The sequence below is a fragment of the Podarcis filfolensis genome, assembly GCF_964270895.1.
Source record: "Podarcis filfolensis genome assembly, chromosome: 14".
Taxonomy (NCBI): Eukaryota; Metazoa; Chordata; class Lepidosauria; order Squamata; family Lacertidae; genus Podarcis; species Podarcis filfolensis.
The window spans coordinates 45,426,370-45,444,264 of NC_139616.1; the positions used below are offsets into that span (position 1 = coordinate 45,426,370).

Here is a 17,895-nt window from a genome sequence, read left to right on the forward strand (position 1 = left end):
GGAGAAGGAAGGACTTCTCTGCAGGCAGAAGCTGCAGATCGATTCCAGCCTTTTTCTTCCGCCTGTGTCTGTCTCTGTCTCATAGCTCTGCCTCTGTCCAAGCTCTACTGTCCACCTTACGGCAGAGAGAGATCTGTGGAGGGTGAAGGCCTGCTTTTGTGGCATGCCAACAAGGAGGACTGCCCTTGGTGAGAGAGCCAGTGTGGTGTAGTGGTTAAGAGCGGTAGACTTGTAATCTGGTGAACTGGGTTCAATTCCCCGTTCCTCCACATGCAGCTGCTGGGTGACCTTGGGCTAGTTACGCTTCTTTGAAGTCTCTCAGCCTCACTCACCTCACAGTGTGTTTGTTGTGGGGGAGGAAGGGAAAGGAGAACATTAGCCGCTTTGAGACTCCTTTGGGTAGTGATAAAGCGGGATATCAAATCCAAGCACTTCTTCTTCTTGGCTCTCCAAATCTTCCCTGCCTCTGGTCAGATTGACACTGGTCCTTTTCTCTGCAGGAAAAATACCCTTGTTTTGGCTTCTTGATCACTTTTGTTGTGGTTACTTTGTTAGTCTTTTGCCTCTCCACCTCTTCCTTTTCCTTATTTGTTTGTCTTGTAGTTTCTCCCCCCTCCCCCCACTTCTCCCTTCATTGAAATAAATAAATAAATAATCCCTGGGCATGCACCGTAATGAAATGCGCTGCACACACACCTACGGCACTCTGCTAAGTAAAGTGTGTTCGTCCTAAATCAGTCCCTGCAGGTCATTTGTGATCCTGCAAATACGACAAGGGCAACTCTGAGCTTCGAAAGCTCATTTGGAAAGGGAGCTAGTTTTAGTTGGACATGTCCAAAGATGAACTAATTCAACCCTTTTACAAAATGAACTAGATCGTTGCACATTCAAATCTTCACCCCAATGATCAGAGAGGGGAGGGGGTGTTGAAATCAGCATTCATAATGTTACAAGCTGTTGTGCTGAAGTATAAAATACACTTAAGAAGGCTGAGAAAACACCAGAACATGCAGGCAGATTAATGCGGATTGCTTGATTTATTTTCTCCAACCATTATTTTATGTACTGCATTTCTCCTCCACCTTTAGTAGCTTGAGGTGGTATGCATGCTTCTCCCCCTCCCTCGTTTAATCCCCACAACAACCGTGTGAGGTAGATTAGGCTGGGAGGTGGCAACTGGCTTACAAGGTAACCCAGTGAGCCTTGTGTCCAAGTGGGGATTTGAACCCTGGTCCCTCACAGTGCTCTAACCACTGCACCACACTAGCTCTTAGAAAGGACAACCTTGTAAGGATCTTTAAGCTCGAAAGCCCAGAGACGATAAAGAGTGAAATAAACACACACCCCTCTCTTGTGCGACAGAGAATGAATTCCAAGGAAGATAGTGAACTGGGCTCAGCTGATGTGAAGTGCAAGCAAATAACAATAATTGGTGCACGCAGATGCCCAAAATAAAAACATCTCAGAATATATGCTCCTAAATTTACCCCAGGAGTCGGCAGCACCATACCATGATGAAATATTGTCCCCGCCACCGCTCCAATGCATCTCGCTACGCCTTACTCCATCCTTGACTTTTCAGGTTCGCAGGCAGTGGAAAAGTTATTCCAAGGACCTCATTAGTTTGTAATAGAAGTCCCTGAAGAGCTGCCCATGAGGTCTGGGATAATAGAGTCGGCCTGTTATGTTTGCAACGCGAACAGGTTGAGCCATAAATCTTGTCAAACAAGACGCGTGGCCCCGCTTTGTTCAGCTTAGGAGGAGTGGCACTGAAAAAGCCAGCGATTTTGAGTTAACCTGCCTTTCAAGAGTGGCGCTTGGGATATTTGAGGTGACAAGGGGTTCCTAACGATAAAACTTTTAACCGTCCCCTCCATTTTCGTCCCGCAATTAGGCTGTCCCTCGAATCGCCCCTTCCCTCCCTTGATATTGAGATCAGACCCTGCTCCGTACTGAGTTCCGTTTTTTCTGCCAAGTGTGGGAATACTTTCTTCAGCCTCGGGGGCCACATTCGCTTCAGGGCTTCCTCCCAAGGGCCGCATGCTAGCAGTGGGCGGGGTCAGAGGCAAAAGGAGGCAGGACAACAGATGTAAATGTTAACTTTGTACGATAGGATGGTTTCCTATCCAGGAAAGTGGGAGGCATTAGCGAAGTTCAAGGATGCACTTCAGCCGGGAAAAGTTGCTCACGTTGCAAAGCAGAATCACTGAAGGGTGTGGCCTATTAAGAAGAGGCATGGCCTAAGGAGAGCTCTGAAGGCTTGAGCCCACCAACCATCTTGCTGCATGGTTTTGCACCAGCTAGAGCCTCCAGACCAGGGATTCTAGCCAACTAAATTCTACTGAGAGCAGTCCAGCTGAAATTAACAACGTTGGTCATGTTCATTAATTCCCATGGGTTTACTCTGGGTAAGGTTTGCATTGGAGATAACCTCAGGCCCAAGTGAAGGTAGTTATTTCCTTTCCCTATTCATGCAGGGAGGGGAACTGGTCCTATAAGCCAGGCAGAGACAGCTCATCACATCCGCCTAACAACTCCGCTGAGTTTCTGGACTTGCTGAGCAAGGATGCCACCATGTCTGAAATCACGTAGCAGGTCTCTTCTTTCTCTTCTCAGGGTTGGGTGTCCTGAGAAGTCTCTAAGTGAAGTCTCTACATGGCCCTCTCCATGTGGCAGGGGCAGGGCTTGAATTTCCCAGTAGGACAGAGTGCCTTTAATTAATATAGCTATATATTAAGAAGATTGCGCCTGCAGCATGAAACCTTCAGCCCAGCAGGACCTGGTTGCAAAATGTAGCGTAGAAACTCGGAAGAATACGGCCTCTACTGATCATCTCTCCCAATTAACCTCCATCTCCGGGGACCACTCCCATGACATCATCAGAGGGCCTCCACTGTGACATCACCAGGGACTGCCTCCAGGTCTCAGGTTTGGGCCCTGAAATCTTAGGGTCTGGGATGCTCCTGACCTTGCAACCCTAGTTGCAGGTATGACGTTCTCTGCTTTATTCGCCTGATGAGGGAATCCCTTTGCCTGGGAGATCTTTGCAACTACACATTTCCTTAGGCGCTGAAAATCGGGAGGTCACTAAAGAGGCACATCCCATGCCCTCATTCCTCTCTCTTTTATACATAGTCAGCAGCTCGCAGCCATAGCAACAAGCAGGCAGATGGAGGTGGGGGGGGGGAGAAACTTTATTAAATCAATACATCAGGCACAGCGTCTAATGCCTGCTGTCCTTGCTCACCCCAGTAACATAGAATTTGCAGAAACGTGAGGCTTCCAGATGGTTATGATGTAGAATTTGTGTGCTCTGCGTGTGTGTGGTAATCTCCCTCCACAGCCACATGGGACAATTCCAAACCCTCTTTCTTTCATTTTCTTTTGTATTTTAAATAGAGGCATTGATATTTTTGCTAAATAAAGAGGTATGCCGAGGGGGGTCAACTATAAAGTTACTCTAATGAATATCAGGATTATATCCCTTCATCATACAAATTTCCCTAAGTAGTACGACAGAGCACTTGCAAGCTATCTCAGGGGTGTAGGGGTTTGGGGCGTGGGGGTCTGAAGACCCTTTATTATTTCTGAAGCAGTGTTGTTGTTGTTTGTATTATTATTATTATTATTATTATTATTATTATTATTATTATTATTATAGTTATTACCTTTTAAATTATTACTATATTTATTACTTTTTAAATTACAATTTAAAAAATTCAGAATTAAAAACAGAACATACTAGGCTACATGAACAATTTCCACCCCAGCTGGTTCTAATAAGAACTGTAACTTTTAAAAGAACCGCTGCTTAAACTTGCATTTTTGCTTCTCCCTCCCCATCCCTTTTTCCTTATGTGTCATGTCCTTTTGGGGGGGGGGTGGCTGCCTGACTACTGATCTTTGTAAGTCATTCTGGGAGCCTTTTCAGCTGACGAGTGGAGTAAATATGCTTCAAAATGACAAAAACCTGCAGAAATCCCCTCGTCTCCATTAATACGAAAAGCTGCAGGAGCCTTGTCCTCTTCTCATCACCTGGTGATGCTAGACAGCTGCTGGGTCCCATCAGGGTCACTGTCTCCTGCGTTCTTGAGCCACCCATTCAGCATGAAAGGGGGGAGCTTTGGGTCCATTTGCTCTGTGGCTGCAATGGGCACATTGGTGTACTGGTTTGGGGTGGGGTGGGGGTCGAATACCTGTTACAATTTCTGCAGCTGGGTCCCTGCCTCTCTTTTGCAATAAGAACCAATCACAACAAAAACAACAATTTATTATTTATACCTCGCCCATCCGGCTGGGTTTCCCCAGACACTCTGGGCAGCTTCCAACAAAATATTGAAATACAGTGGTCTGTTAAACATTAAAAGCTTCCCTAAACAGGGCTGCCTTCAGATGTCTTCTGAAAGTCTGGTGGTTGTTCTTCTCTTTGACATCTGGTGGGAGGGTGTTCCACAGGGCGGGTGCCACTACGGAGAAGGCCCTCTGCCTGGTTCCCTGTAACTTGGCTTCTCACAGTGAGGGAACTACTAGAAGGCCCTCAGCGCTGGACTTTAGTGTCCAGGCAGAATGATGGAGGTGGAGACGCTCCTTCAGGTATACTGGGCCGAGGCTGTTTAGGGCTTTAAAGGTCAATGCCAACACTTTGAATTGTGCTCGGAAACGTATTGGGAGCCAGTGTAGGTCTTTCAGGACCGGTGTTATGTGGTCTCGGCGGCCGCTCCCAGTCACCAGTCTAGGTCCCACATTCTATATTAGTTGTAGTTTCTGGGTCACCTTTAAAGGTAGCCCCACATAGAGTGAATTGCAGTAGTCCAAGCGAGAGATAACCAGAGCATGCACCACTCTGGCGAGACAGTCTACGGGCAGGTGGGGTCTCAGCCTGCGTACCAGATGGAGCTGATAAACAGCTGCCCTGGACACAGAATTGACCTGTGCCTCCATGGACAGCTGTGAGTCCAGAATGACTCCCAGGCTGCACACCTGGTCCTTCAGGGGCACAGTTACCCCATGCAGGACCAGGGAGTCCTCCGCACCTGCCCGTAGCCTTTTCTTCTCCTGAAGATATCTTGCAAAGCAGCAGAGATTTGGGATCAGAATTTTCCTTCTCCTGGATGGGTTACCTTCCCAGGTTGATGAGCACTGTCTGCATCCCTAAGTATTATTACTGTATAATCGTAGAAGATTGTATAATCTTAGAAGGTTTTATAACCGTAGAAGTGGGCAGGGATGTGGGTGGCTGTGACCGTGACTATCATTCAGGGCCCTGCGCTTCTGAATTTGCCACTCCACTGTCTTCCTCCGGAGCCCTATCAGAATATTGTGAACCCATGGAATACATTTGGCAGCAATTTGAAACTCCTACTGCGATCAATAAAATTAATCCATCTTAGCCTAGTTAATCTGCTCTTGGTTTTGTTCTCTGGATCTAAATCGTAGCTCTGTGAAGGAAACCAGCACCCTTGCCCAAAATTCCTTAGGGAGGAAACTGTGACTGTTTAAACTGGTACAATGCTACCTGAAATGCATTGTACAGGATGGGGACGTAGTTTAACAAAGGTTCTGATTGTTTATTGACTTGGATTACGGTCTGTCCAGACCATCACTGGTCAGTGGCCCCCAGAAGGTTGCCCAGGAAGAAATGTGGCCCTCGTGCTACGGAAGGTTTATCACCCCTAGTTCAGCTATAGGAAACCAGGGACGCAGGGCTGGCACCATCATATAGTAGCCTCAGGCAGGCAATGCGCCCCATGCTTTAAAAAGCTGTTCAACGTTGATATAGATATGACTTTTAATGTATTTATTTTAAAAAGTTTGTGTCTCTTTCCAGCACAAGTTTTCAAAGCATCTCACGAAACAGGGAGGGGGGAGGAATACGAATAGGAATAGGAATACCCTGCCCATCTGCTGGGTTTTCCCAGCCACTCTGGGTGGCTTCCACCACATATAAAAACATAATAAAACATAAAACATAAAAACTACCCAATAAAGGGCTGCCTTCAGATGTAAGCAATGAGTAAGCAACCTGACATGTGCAATTAGATCAGGAGAAAATACAATTAAAAATACCATGAAATGCTTGCTACGATCTGCTGAATGCTTTGTGGAATTATTATTATTATTATTATTATTATTTATCAATTTTATTATTTATGCCCTGTCCGTCTGGCTGGGTTTCCCCAGCCACTCTGGGCAGCTCACAGCATATATCAGAACATACTAACACATCAAACATTAAAAACTTCCCTAAACAGGGCTGCCTTCAGATGTCTTCTAAAAGTCAGATAGTTGTTTATCTCCTTGACATCTGAACAGAGGGTATTCCAAAGGGCAGGCACCACCACCGAGAAGGCCCTCTGCCTGGTTCCCTGTAACCTCACTTCTCTCAGGGAGGGAACTGCCAGAAGACAGAGGAGGACCTCAGTGTCCAGGCTAAACAATGGGGGTGGAGACGCTCCTTCAGGTACTGTATGCTGGGTCGAGGCTGCTGAGCTTTAAAGGTCAGCACCAGCACTTTGAATTGTGCTCAGAGATGCACTGGAAGCCAATGAAGATCCTTTAGGACCGGTGTTATATGGTCTCGGCGGCCATTCCCAGTCCCCAGTCTAGCTGCCACATTCTGGATTAGTGTAGTTTCTGGGTCACCTTCAAAGGCAGCCCCACGTAGAGTGCATTGCAGTAGTCCAAGTAGGAGGAGCATGCACCACTCTGGCGAGACAGTCTGGAGGCAGGTGGAGCTGGTAGAGAGCTGCCCTGGACACAGAATTGACCTGCGCCTCCAAGGACAGTTGTGAGTCCAAATTGCTCACCTGGTCCTTCAGGGGCACAGTGACCCCATTCAGGACCAGGGAAAGCATGTTGCCTTGAGTCCTGCAGGAGGAGGCAGGGAGGGGGAAGTGTTTCATAGCTAGAATAATAGCCATAATAGTATCATATAATTCCTTCATGAGCAGGATCCTCATTGCTACCAGATGGGATGTCTACATTGCAGCTGACAGCTTGAGTAGCTTGGTCTGCGAATACCAGGCGTTTTGGACCTCCTGGATCCGAACCCAGTCCTGCAAAGATTAGAGATGCACACATACACACAGGAACCAATGAGTTTGGCCTTGTGGTGTAACAGCTGCTTCTGGGATGGACAAAACTGTCGGGATCCAGCTTCCTTTGAAGTTCTGTTCAATCGCTTGGCATCTGCCACAGCTCTCTGCAAAATCTGGAAGCTTGAGAAAGAGAGTTTGGCACGGCCAAAGTAAATGCTTTATTCTCCAGGGATGGAGGCAGAGATCATCATCAACTCCTCCATGGAATAGACTGGGCGATAATTGGCCATATTGGCCAGGTTCAAAGATGTGGGGTTTTTAAAAAAGAAGTGGATCAATAACTGCTCTTTAAGGGGTTCAGGGAAAAGGGGTTCACTTGCAAAGGGAAACATTCACCAACCCACAGAGTCCATTCCCCAGCCCCGCCTGCCTCACTTTTATGAGCCAAGATGGGCAAGGATCCAGGAGGCAGGTGGTTGGTTTCACTCATCCAAGCAGCCCATCCACAAACTTAGAGGTAAGAAGTTGGAATTGATCCCATACAATCTGACTAGACAGAGCTCTGGCAGTGACAATATCAGGCACCTTTCAGGCACCGAGCGAGAGAATCTGCCTTCTGAGATGATGTTCATGTGCCACCATGCCAATTCAAATAAAAACACTCAAGCTTTGCTGGTAAATATGCTGCTGCTTCAGCAGGAAAAGGGATAACTGCATCCAAAGTCTTTAATGATTATTACTGTACTATGCATTCCGCATCTGCCACAGATTCCAGTCGCATTTGCATGAAGGATGGCAGTGTTTCGGTTTGCATCTTGTTTTGGAAGTGATAGGTAGGTTCTCCTTTAAATGTGAACTGAATCAGATTTCTCCCCCACCCCTAACTGGGTGGACAATCTGGTCCTCCATAGGCTATCTTTCTCCGCCATAGGTGACCAGGCAAGTGCTATGCCCATGCCTTAATTATAGTGACTAGCAGAGCCTAGGGCTTGCCAATCAGAAGGTCGGCGGTTCAAATCCCCGTGACGGAGTGAGCTCCCGTTGTTCGGTCCCAGCTCCTGCCAAGCTAGCAGTTCGAAAGCACATCAAAGTGCAAGTAGATAAATAGGTACCACTCCGGCAGGAAGGTAAACGGTGTTTCCGTGCGCTGCTCTGGTTTCGCCAGAAGCGGCTTAGTCATGCTGGCCACATGACCCGGAAGCTGTATGCCGGCTCCCTTGGCCAGTAAAGTGAGATGTGCACCGCAACCCCAGAGTCGGCCACGACTGGACCTAATGGTCAGGTGTCCCTTTACCTTTAGCAGCAGGAGCTGTGGAACATGAAGAGACCGGTCTAAATATTAGCCAACCATGCACCCCAAATACACTTTGCAAGCTCCACTGCCTCTCAAACTCAGCTCTTCATTTGAGATGCAGGGTCAATACTCTCCAGGTGGGCAAGAGTGGCATTAAAAATAATAATTAACAAAAAATATTAAGAACACTGTGCCTGCAGCCAGCAACCTTCAGCCTAGCGGAAGCTAGCTGCAAATTATAGTATGACAAGCCTGTGTTGCATACATACATAATTTTTTTTATATGCCATTTTTCCACAGTTCAAACCATGCTCCAGGCAACTTACAACATGGAAAAAAAACATAACTACAACATAGCAAAAGTAGTCATAAACAATAAATAAAACATTAAAAAATACACAACCAAGCTGAACTGGCTGTCAACCTATTATTAGTCTCCCAGGCTTCCACCCTACCAGTACCAATGTGCACCAAACATCACTGGTTCTTAGGGTTCTTTGAACTGGAGTTGGGGCAGACAGCCTATCTACTGGAGAAGGTCCTCAAATCGAGGACTGCCCTCTATAAAGCAGGACATTTGGCCACCTTAACGGTCTGACTTGGGCGGTGTACACCCCATAGCTTTAAAGCACACTCAAAACACATGCCCCTGCCCCCAAAGAATCATGGGAACTGTAGTTCATGAAGGGTGCTGAGAATTGTAGCCATAGGAGCCAAATCCTAGCAGCCGAGGTCCCTTCAGTCCCCCCAATAAATTTGATAGGTATTGCCATCTGAATGGTGTGTGTGATTGATGATGCGGGGCAGGGCTTACCGTACTTTTCTGTGTATAAGACGAGCTTTTGTCTACCCAAAAATCAAGTCAAAATTGGGGGGCTCGTCTTATACATGGGTAGCCAGTGCTGATCGGGTAGACGATAAGCGGCAATGGCGGTGTGTGCAATTGCAAGGGGCGCTCTGGGGGGCGAGCATTTTTTGTTAACACCCTCCCCCAGAAGTAGAGGAAACTGTGGTGAATAGCCTCCCAAAATCCCTCAACCACTGTTGGCTCTCTTCTGCAAAACTTTTTTAAGTTTGAGTCCTCCGAAATAGGGAGTCATCTTATACATGGGGGCATCTAATACACGGAAAAATACGGTACCTCCCAACCCTTATTTTATTCAAGTTGGCACCCCTGATTGCAGATCTGCAAGGGGTAAGCTACCATTCCCAGGAGTCCTTGGGGATGAATGTGCTTTCAATAATAATAATAATTTAATAATAATTTATTATTTATACCCCGCCCATCTGGCTGAGTTTCCCCAGCCGCTCTGGGCAGCTTCCAATCGAGTGTTAAAAACAATACAGCATTAAATATTAAAAACTTCCCTAAACAGGGAAGTGTAAGCAGGCTCGGGTGTAGGGCAGCTTGGTACCTTCAGAGCACACAAACACAAACAACAACAACAACAATTTATTATTTGTACCCCGCCCATCTGGCTGGGCTTCCCCAGCCACTCTGGGCGGCTTCCAACAAAGATTAAAAATACATTAAAACGTCACACATTAAAAACTTTGCTGAACAGGGCTGCCTTCAGATGTCTTCTAAATGTCAGATAGTTGTTTATTTTCTTGACATCTGATGGGAGGGTGTTCCACAGGGCGGGCGCCACTACCGAAAAGTTCCTCTGCCTGGTTCCCTGTAGCTTTGCTTCTCGCAGTGAAGGAACCGCCAGAAGGCCCTCGGCACTGGACCTCAGTGTCCGGGCAGAACAATGGGTGTGGTTACTGGGCCGAGGCCAAATACACACACACCAGATGGAAGGGTTCTGCAGGAGCCAATGGGATTGCTGTGATCCAGCTCCTGCATCCCAGGAGGTAAAATCTGCAAGTGAAATTATCAAGCCGGTTTCTCTAAACAGGCAGAGATGATAGAAAACTCTTGCCCAAAAAGCCATCTGTTTCCATTAACTTGTCAGAGATGTCAAGGCATGGACTCATTCCAGGTTGACCTTCTGTAGTTCAGTATAATTCTCCATTCTCTTTCTGCCCTTCTGCCTTTGATGTGTTTCCTTTGGCTTGCCCCCCCCCAGACACACACACACCCGTTGCCTCTCCTGTTCATCTGGTCATCACACCTGGAGGACTTTTCCTAGCGATCAATTCCCCGTCTTGATGTTCTTCAAAGCTGTCTCTTCCCCTACTCCGCTCCTTTCACTCCTTGTTTTCTTTCTTTCTTTCTTTCTTTCTTTCTTTCTTTCTTTCTTTCTTTCTCTTGCACTGCTAAGACATCTTTGGGTAATGCTGGACCACCAAGACCAATCATCTTTAACCAGCTGTGGCAAACGCAAGGCAAAGAAATCATTTATCTGCATTTGCTGTGGCGGTAATCAGATTTGAAGGCATGGCATTAGAGGAAATGTCAACGTGAGTTTCAGTGCGTGAAACTCTCCCCGGCAAAACAGTAATGGATTGGGTCTTTGGGTCCCAATCAATTTATGTCCTAGCATAACGTATAAACATTTCTCAGTCCTCCTGTGTACTGAGGATTGTTTACGAATCAGACGCAATTCTTGGAGAGTTGACTGCAATAATATTTCAACAACTGGAAGACAAATGGAAGACGTCGTTGGAAGTGGAAGTGAAGCAAAGCAGTGCTAGTTGCATCCTTCATTCTTGCTTGCTGACAGTCCACCATTAGAGTATATCTGTGGCTGTTGGCAGACTCAAACTCCCATCAGCCCCAGTCAATGTGGCTGTGGCGATCACACAGGGTCCCCGGATGTTTAACGGTCTATTGATCTCTGTGCCACCACTGTGATTGCTTCCCCGCTGCCACCAACCAGTTACTCTCTGATAAAACACTGAGTCCAGTCAGTTGTTAAAAGTGAACCAAAAAAACAAGTTTATTTTACAAACATTAACAAGTTTATGGTTTCTCAGATAATATTCCTGTCAGTATCTCAACTTTAGTTTCTTTACCGGCCTACACCTTCCTAATACCTTCTGACTGATTATCTCAACTGTTTGACTGACTCCTCTTAACAAATTCTCTTACTCTCTCACACCAGACTAGCCCAACCCACAGACTTATCTTCCCTCTCTCCTCTAACTCCAGACTGTTTTCTCAACCACTCTAACTCTTAACTCCTCTCAACAAATTCTCTCTGTGCTTAAACCTTATACACAGTTAACTCTGTCCCTTGGGTTCCCATTGGTTAATCATTTTACAATTAGTTAACCCTTTCCCTATGAACCCAGTATGATGTCACACACATAGAAGGGCAAATGCCACAGTAGCTAATGGTCAGGGGTGATAGGAGGTGCAGTAACGTAAGAGCATAAGAAGAGCCCATTGAATCTAGCTTTCTGTTCTCACAGTGGCCAACCAGATGATTGTGGGAAACCAGCAAGCAGCTTCTGAGCACAAGAGCAGCTCTCCCCTCCTGTGGTTTCCAGAAACCGGTTTTCATAAATATTACTGCCTTCTGCTGTGGACTAGTGGTCATCAGTAGCCTTCTCCTCCAGAACAGGTTCCCTACCCGTTGTGTACATGATAGTGCTTTGCAGAAAATTTCAGACTTTTCAGAAAATGTCATATATCTTTTCACTAATACGCATTTTAGTACACATCAGTTGGCTGGATAACTGTGTTGCAAAATGTAGAGAAGTGTGAATTTTGAAAGATGCCAGCATTTCAGTTTGCACAGGGTTGCCATATTTCTAGAAGTAAAATTCAGGACACCAGGGAAAACAAAGTTGTTGAGCTTATTAGGCAATCAACCTCAAAATCCCAGATAATTCCCCCCCCCCAGATGCTATTAATGATTAAATCCCGTACGTATCCACACGAATGACAACCCTAAGTTTGCGCATTTTCAGAAAGCACAAATCAGGTGGGTTCATCTTTCAATGTGAACTGAATCAGATTTCTACCCCGTCCCTACCACAAACTTTGAGTCTGAGTATAAAATTCCACCCTACCTTCCATTCTAGGATCCTAAACTGGATTGAGTAAGATGATGAACTACGCCTAGGGAATTACACTGACGATTTACAATGGGAAGTTTGCAATTTACAACTGGCATTTCCCGCTGGTCAGTTGCACTGTCGATTTGTTGCAAACGAAAACTCCAACATCTGTGCATCATTGCCGTAATACGGAGCTAGCATATCATGTGGTATTTACTCTCTAAAAATCAACCACAACTTAGCCTTGGAAGGCTTTGTATCCTGAAAGGCAGTATATAAATCATTGTAGTAAATAAATACTTGGGCTGCTCAGTTAGGAAGTGGAGGAGGGACAGGGGTTTGACTGGCTCCTGCCAATCCGTGTCAGGGATGAACAAATCAGCCAATGATGGTTTCTCCCAGAACCTCATTGCTCCAATCTCATGGACAGTTTTTACATTAATTTCCACATCTGTTTGCGTTTTTCTTTTTTTTAAAAAAAACATTAGTCTTCATGAAAGAAGAGTTCTCCCGATGTGCACCTCTTTGAATCCAACATTGCCTAAATTTGCAAAGCATTTCCCCAAATTTTTTGCATTTTTTTCCTAGGCTATTGTAATGAACATACGCATTTTTATACATGCTTTGCTTTAGTGCATGGATCACAAACCCTTTTCAAATTTTGAGAGAGTGCTGGGGACGGCCACAAAATAGCTGCAGTCTGTGGGGGATACATACCACAGAATCAGAAAGACAGACACCCCTGTTAGTTGCTGTCAACCTGCTGGTAAACACAAAGCTATGTCCTGCTGGTCTAGGACTGCCATATGTCCAGAATTTCCTGGACATATCTGGGCATCCGGGTGGAATTTTCTAAAATCAATTCAAAAACTTCGGATTTTTTTTTGGAGCTCAGCAACTTTGCCCCCCAAAAAGGCTCGACAGCTTTTGGGTCCAGACTGAAATATGGCAACCCAGCTGCTGTTCCTGATTAGGGTCACCACACAGTATTGATTTTATATACACTGATGCTGGAGATAGCAACAGGGAACATTTCTCAGCACTGGAGGTGACCACACTCACTTTCATTTCGCAGAAATGGCTTAGAAGGAACTTGCACATTTTCCCCCTTAACTTTCTTTCTCAAAGTGCCATGTCACCCGGTTGGTGACCCCTGCCTTAGTATATGAATTTGTGTGCACATTACTAGACTGGAGAACCAGATTGCCAAATGTGGACAATTTCAAATGATAGCTGCATTTTGGTTCGCTGTATCTTTTTTGCAACACGTGAATGAAATGTGAACTGTCTTGTGTGGGAATTAAAATCTAGTTCCCATTTGCAGAGCTATGCAGAAGAGAACACAGGTCATTCGACCCTTTAATTAGTTTCCTTTTCCCGTCCTATGAACCCTACACAAGACAGTCTCTCTTTTAAAGCTTAGGTAAAGGTAAAGGGACCCCTTTACTCACCCCGTCGCGGGGATTCGAACTGCCGACCTTCCAATCGGGAAGCCCTAGGCTCTGTGGTTTAGCCCACAGCGCCACCCACATCCCCTTTTAAAGCTTAGATAACAAATAACTTCTTCCCAGTGTACTTGCACTTGTTGGATTAAATATACAAGACAGGTAGGTGTTCTTATATTGCTAACACATATTATATAGGTTTGTATCAGAGATAAATATGGTTATAGACTACCTCTGAGGTAGACAGCGGCACAGCAGAACATACTTGCCACTGTTGAGACTTGTTCATAACTGACATAACTGTACTGAATGACATAGCTGTCTTACATGTAGGACACCACGGAGTTCTAGAGCCCTTGTGAGAATTAGCCCTTTACTTAGCATTTTGGATGCTCTCATTCCACATATCATCCATGTCATCAGTGACCCAGGGTGCTAAGATAATGCATCGTCAGAAGGTGGGCTTATAATCTTACATACGACGTGTTGCTGGCCAGTTAAGCAGCTGCTTTCTTCCAGGAAATGCCACCGGCCCGTCGTGTGTTATCCAAACCACACTTGGACAAAGAGATGCCCCACAGATGTTTTTAATCCAGTTCCTTTCATCTATGAATCACTTCCTACAGAACATCTTAGACCCATTTATTAATAAAAAACGTCAACAACGAAAAAAATATTTAAAAACCAATTTCATTTTTAAAAAACCACACACACACACACCCCAATTGCAAATCTAATGCAGAAAGAGGGCAGGGTGAAAATATCTCCACTTAAAAGACTTGTTTAGGAAAATCGGAACAGCCCTGTTGGGTCAGGACTGTGGCTCATCTCAGACCCTCCAAATGCCCCTATTTTCCAAGGACAGTTTCAAGTTTACAGAAGCCATCCCGGTTTCTGATTTGATCCCAAAATAATAGTTATTATTATTATTATTATTATTATTATTATTATTTATACCCTGCCTTCCCAGTTCAGGACAACAAACAACAAATTTTAAACACTTAATTGATGCAACAAAAAACAGCATAAAATACAGTATAAAACATGAATAACAATAAATTCAGAATTCAAAAATCAATTTAGGGGAAAATCCATTCAATAAACATTAGATGATCACCAGGGCTAGCTGGCTAAATTAGTCCTACTTAGGGGAGAATTAGCTGTGGGATCCCAGAGCAGGTAATCTTCATAAAAAGGGGAGAGGGAGAGAAGGAAGGGGAATAAAAGATCAGGCTAAGTTCAAATTGAAAGCCAGGTGGAATAGCTCTGTCTTACAGGCCCTGCGGAAGGAAGTTAAATCCTGCAGGGCCCTGGTCTCATGGGACAGAGCATTCCACCAGGTCGGAGCCATCACTGAGAAGGCCCTGGCCCTCTTTTTCCTCTTTTCCTTAGGACGTTGCTATTTTCACTGGAGAAATGTTGGAGGGTATGGAGTTATCTCTGAGCTAAGGAGATAAGTAACTATACAACCTTTAGAAGACATCTGAAGTCAGCTCTGTATAGGGAAGGGGTGGGGTTGTCGTTTTTTAGTGTTTATAATAATAATAATATAATAATTTATTATTTATACCCCGCCCATCTGGCTGGGCCTCCCCAGCCACTCTGGGCGGCTTCCATAGAAACCAAAAATACAGTAAAATATCACACGTTAAAAACTTCCCTGAACAGGGCTGCCTTAAGATGTCTTCTGAATGTCAGGTAGTTGTTTATCGCTTTGACATCTGCTGGAAGGGCGTTCCACAGGGCGGGCGCCACTACCGAGAAGGCCCTCTGCCTGGTTCCCTGTAGCTTTGCTTCTCGCAATGAGGGAACCGCCAGAAGGCCCTCGGCGCTGGACCGTTTAATGTTTTATTATGTTTTTAATTTGTTGGAAGCCACTCAGAGTGGCTGGGGCAACCCAGTCGGATGTCATCATCTGACTGGGGTGGGTGGGAAGATGAACTGGGGTCTGGTTTCAGGGTATTTTTCCTCCAGCCCCCACCCCATCTCAAAGTTCTTCTTGGAACCAAAATGTTGACTGCAAGCTCTTAGAGCACACCCCACAAATCAGGACTCAACCAGTAAAGACAAATAGGCCTCCCAGCATCCCATGGTGTCTGAGAGCAAAGCAACAGCATGGGAGGGCCGTTAATTATAACTGCTTACCAGGTGATTGACATGAATAAACATTCCCCGAAAGCAGCCGCCTTGCTGAATACTTGTAATTATTCCAGAAGATGGTGGCTGGAGGCCACACAGGCCCAGCGTTTAAATAAAAGGCACTGCCTAGGTTCAGCAAAGCAGCATATGGCTGGTGTGTCTGGCAGAATCTGGCGTAGGATGGATAATTAATTGGCATCTTGGAGTCTCTCCTAGATGTCATGCCACCGTGCCTGAAATCACGTAGTAGATCTCCTCTTCCTCTTCTCAGCCTTGGGCGCCTTCCATTCATGATTAGGTTTGCCAGATATGACCTGAAGTCTCCAGGTTTGTAAGAAAGAGGATTTGAATCTCCAGGAGGGCGAGAGTGCATTCAATTATTATTTTTTTAAAAAAAGGCGTATTAGAAGACTGTGCTTTCAGCTTGCAAGCTTCAGCCCACAAGGAGCTGGGTGCAAATCATAGCATGGACACCCTTGGGGTGGGGGCTGCAATCCCTAGTTCCCCTTCCCCAATTAACCTCTGTCTTCAGAGCCAACCCCGGTTACATCATCCAGGTGCCACTTCTAGGTGTCATGTTGTATATTATTTTAAAATGCATTCAAATTGCATATTTGCAGTGGAGAATGGATTGTCTCGCCAGAGTGGTGCATGCTCTAGTTATTTCCTGCTTGGACAACTGCAATGCACTCTATGTGGGGCTACCTTTGAAGGTGACCCGGAAACTGCAATAAATTCAGAATGCGGCAGCTAGACTGGAGACCGATGGCGGCCGCCAAGACCACATAATACCAGTCTTGAAAGACCTACATTGGCTCCCAGTACGTTTCCGAGCACAATTCAAATTGTTGGTGTTGACCTTTAAAGCCCTAAACGGCCTCGGCCCAGTATACCTGAAGGAGCGTCTCCACCCCCATCGTTCTGCCCAGAAGCGAGGTCCAGCGCCAAGGGCCTTCTGACGGTTCCCTCAGTGCGAGAAGCAAAGCTACAGGGAACCAAGCAGAGGGCCTTCTCGGTAGTGGCACCCACCCTGTGGAATGCCATCCCATCAGAAGTCAAGGAAATCTGGCATTTAGAAGACATCTGAAGGCAGCCCTGTTCAGGGAAGTTTTTAATGTGTGACATTTTAATGTATTTTTAATCTTTGTTGGAAGCGTCCCAGAGTGGCTGGGGAAACCCAGCCAGATGGACGGGGTACAAATAATAAATTATTATTATTATTATCATTATTATTATTAGGGAATCTGTAGGGTGGGTGGGTTAAAAAAAACAATGTTCAAGTAAATATAGAATCATGGAATTGTAGTCCAGTCCCTTCCCATGTAGGAATACCAGCTAAAGCAGCACTGACAGATAGCCACCCAACCTCTGTTTTAAAAACCTCCAAAGAGGGAGAATCCATCATCTCCCAAGGAAGTAAGAGTGGAACAGCTTTTAACGACAGAAAGTTCTTCTTAATGTTGTGGGGCAACAGAAACAAGCCACGTTTTATTCTTTTTAGCCACAGAGTTGCCTTGATTCCAGTGACTTTTCACAATAAGGAAAATGTATTTCTTTCTGTTTTTTCTTCCATATCAGGGTTGGCAAACATTTTTAAATATATTTCCACACTGACCTATCAGGAATGTTGCAGCACAGAATGGTGGGGCGGGAGAAGGCGAGGAGAAATGTGAAGCATGCACTTTCGCCACCAAACTCCTACACATGCACATAGGGCTATATAAATAGCTCCGTTGGTGGAGCATGAGACTGTTTCATCCCAGGGTAGTTTGCCCACGTCAGGAGAAGCGATTCCTGGTTGGACTAGATGACCCTCGAGGCAGCGGCAGAGGAAGCCGCTCGGGCATCTGGGGCGGTGCACCCAGGGGCAGGGTGAGCTGCCCATAGGGGCAGGGTGGGGGCCGGCGAGCTGCCATTTGAAGATGGCTCTCATATCTCCTCTTAGTCTCCTCTTTTCCAGACCAAACATACGCAGCTCCTTCAACTGTCAACTGGTTTCCAGACCCTTGATCATTGAGAACAAGTTGCT

General features: G+C 45.7%; 2 protein-coding genes across 2 annotated transcripts in view; both read left to right on the top strand.

Annotated features, from left to right (window-relative positions):
* Positions 1 to 11,212, top strand: part of LOC310749103 (myosin-11) — a 1,537,435-nt gene extending 1,526,223 nt beyond the window's left edge. Inside the window, exon 38 of the transcript XR_014541487.1 lies at positions 11,035 to 11,212. The gene's annotated coding sequence lies outside the window, so the exon portion shown is untranslated. The remainder of the gene's footprint in view (positions 1 to 11,034) is intronic.
* Positions 1 to 17,895, top strand: part of CACNA1H (calcium voltage-gated channel subunit alpha1 H) — a 365,872-nt gene that overhangs the window by 91,776 nt on the left and 256,201 nt on the right. The window lies entirely within an intron of this gene.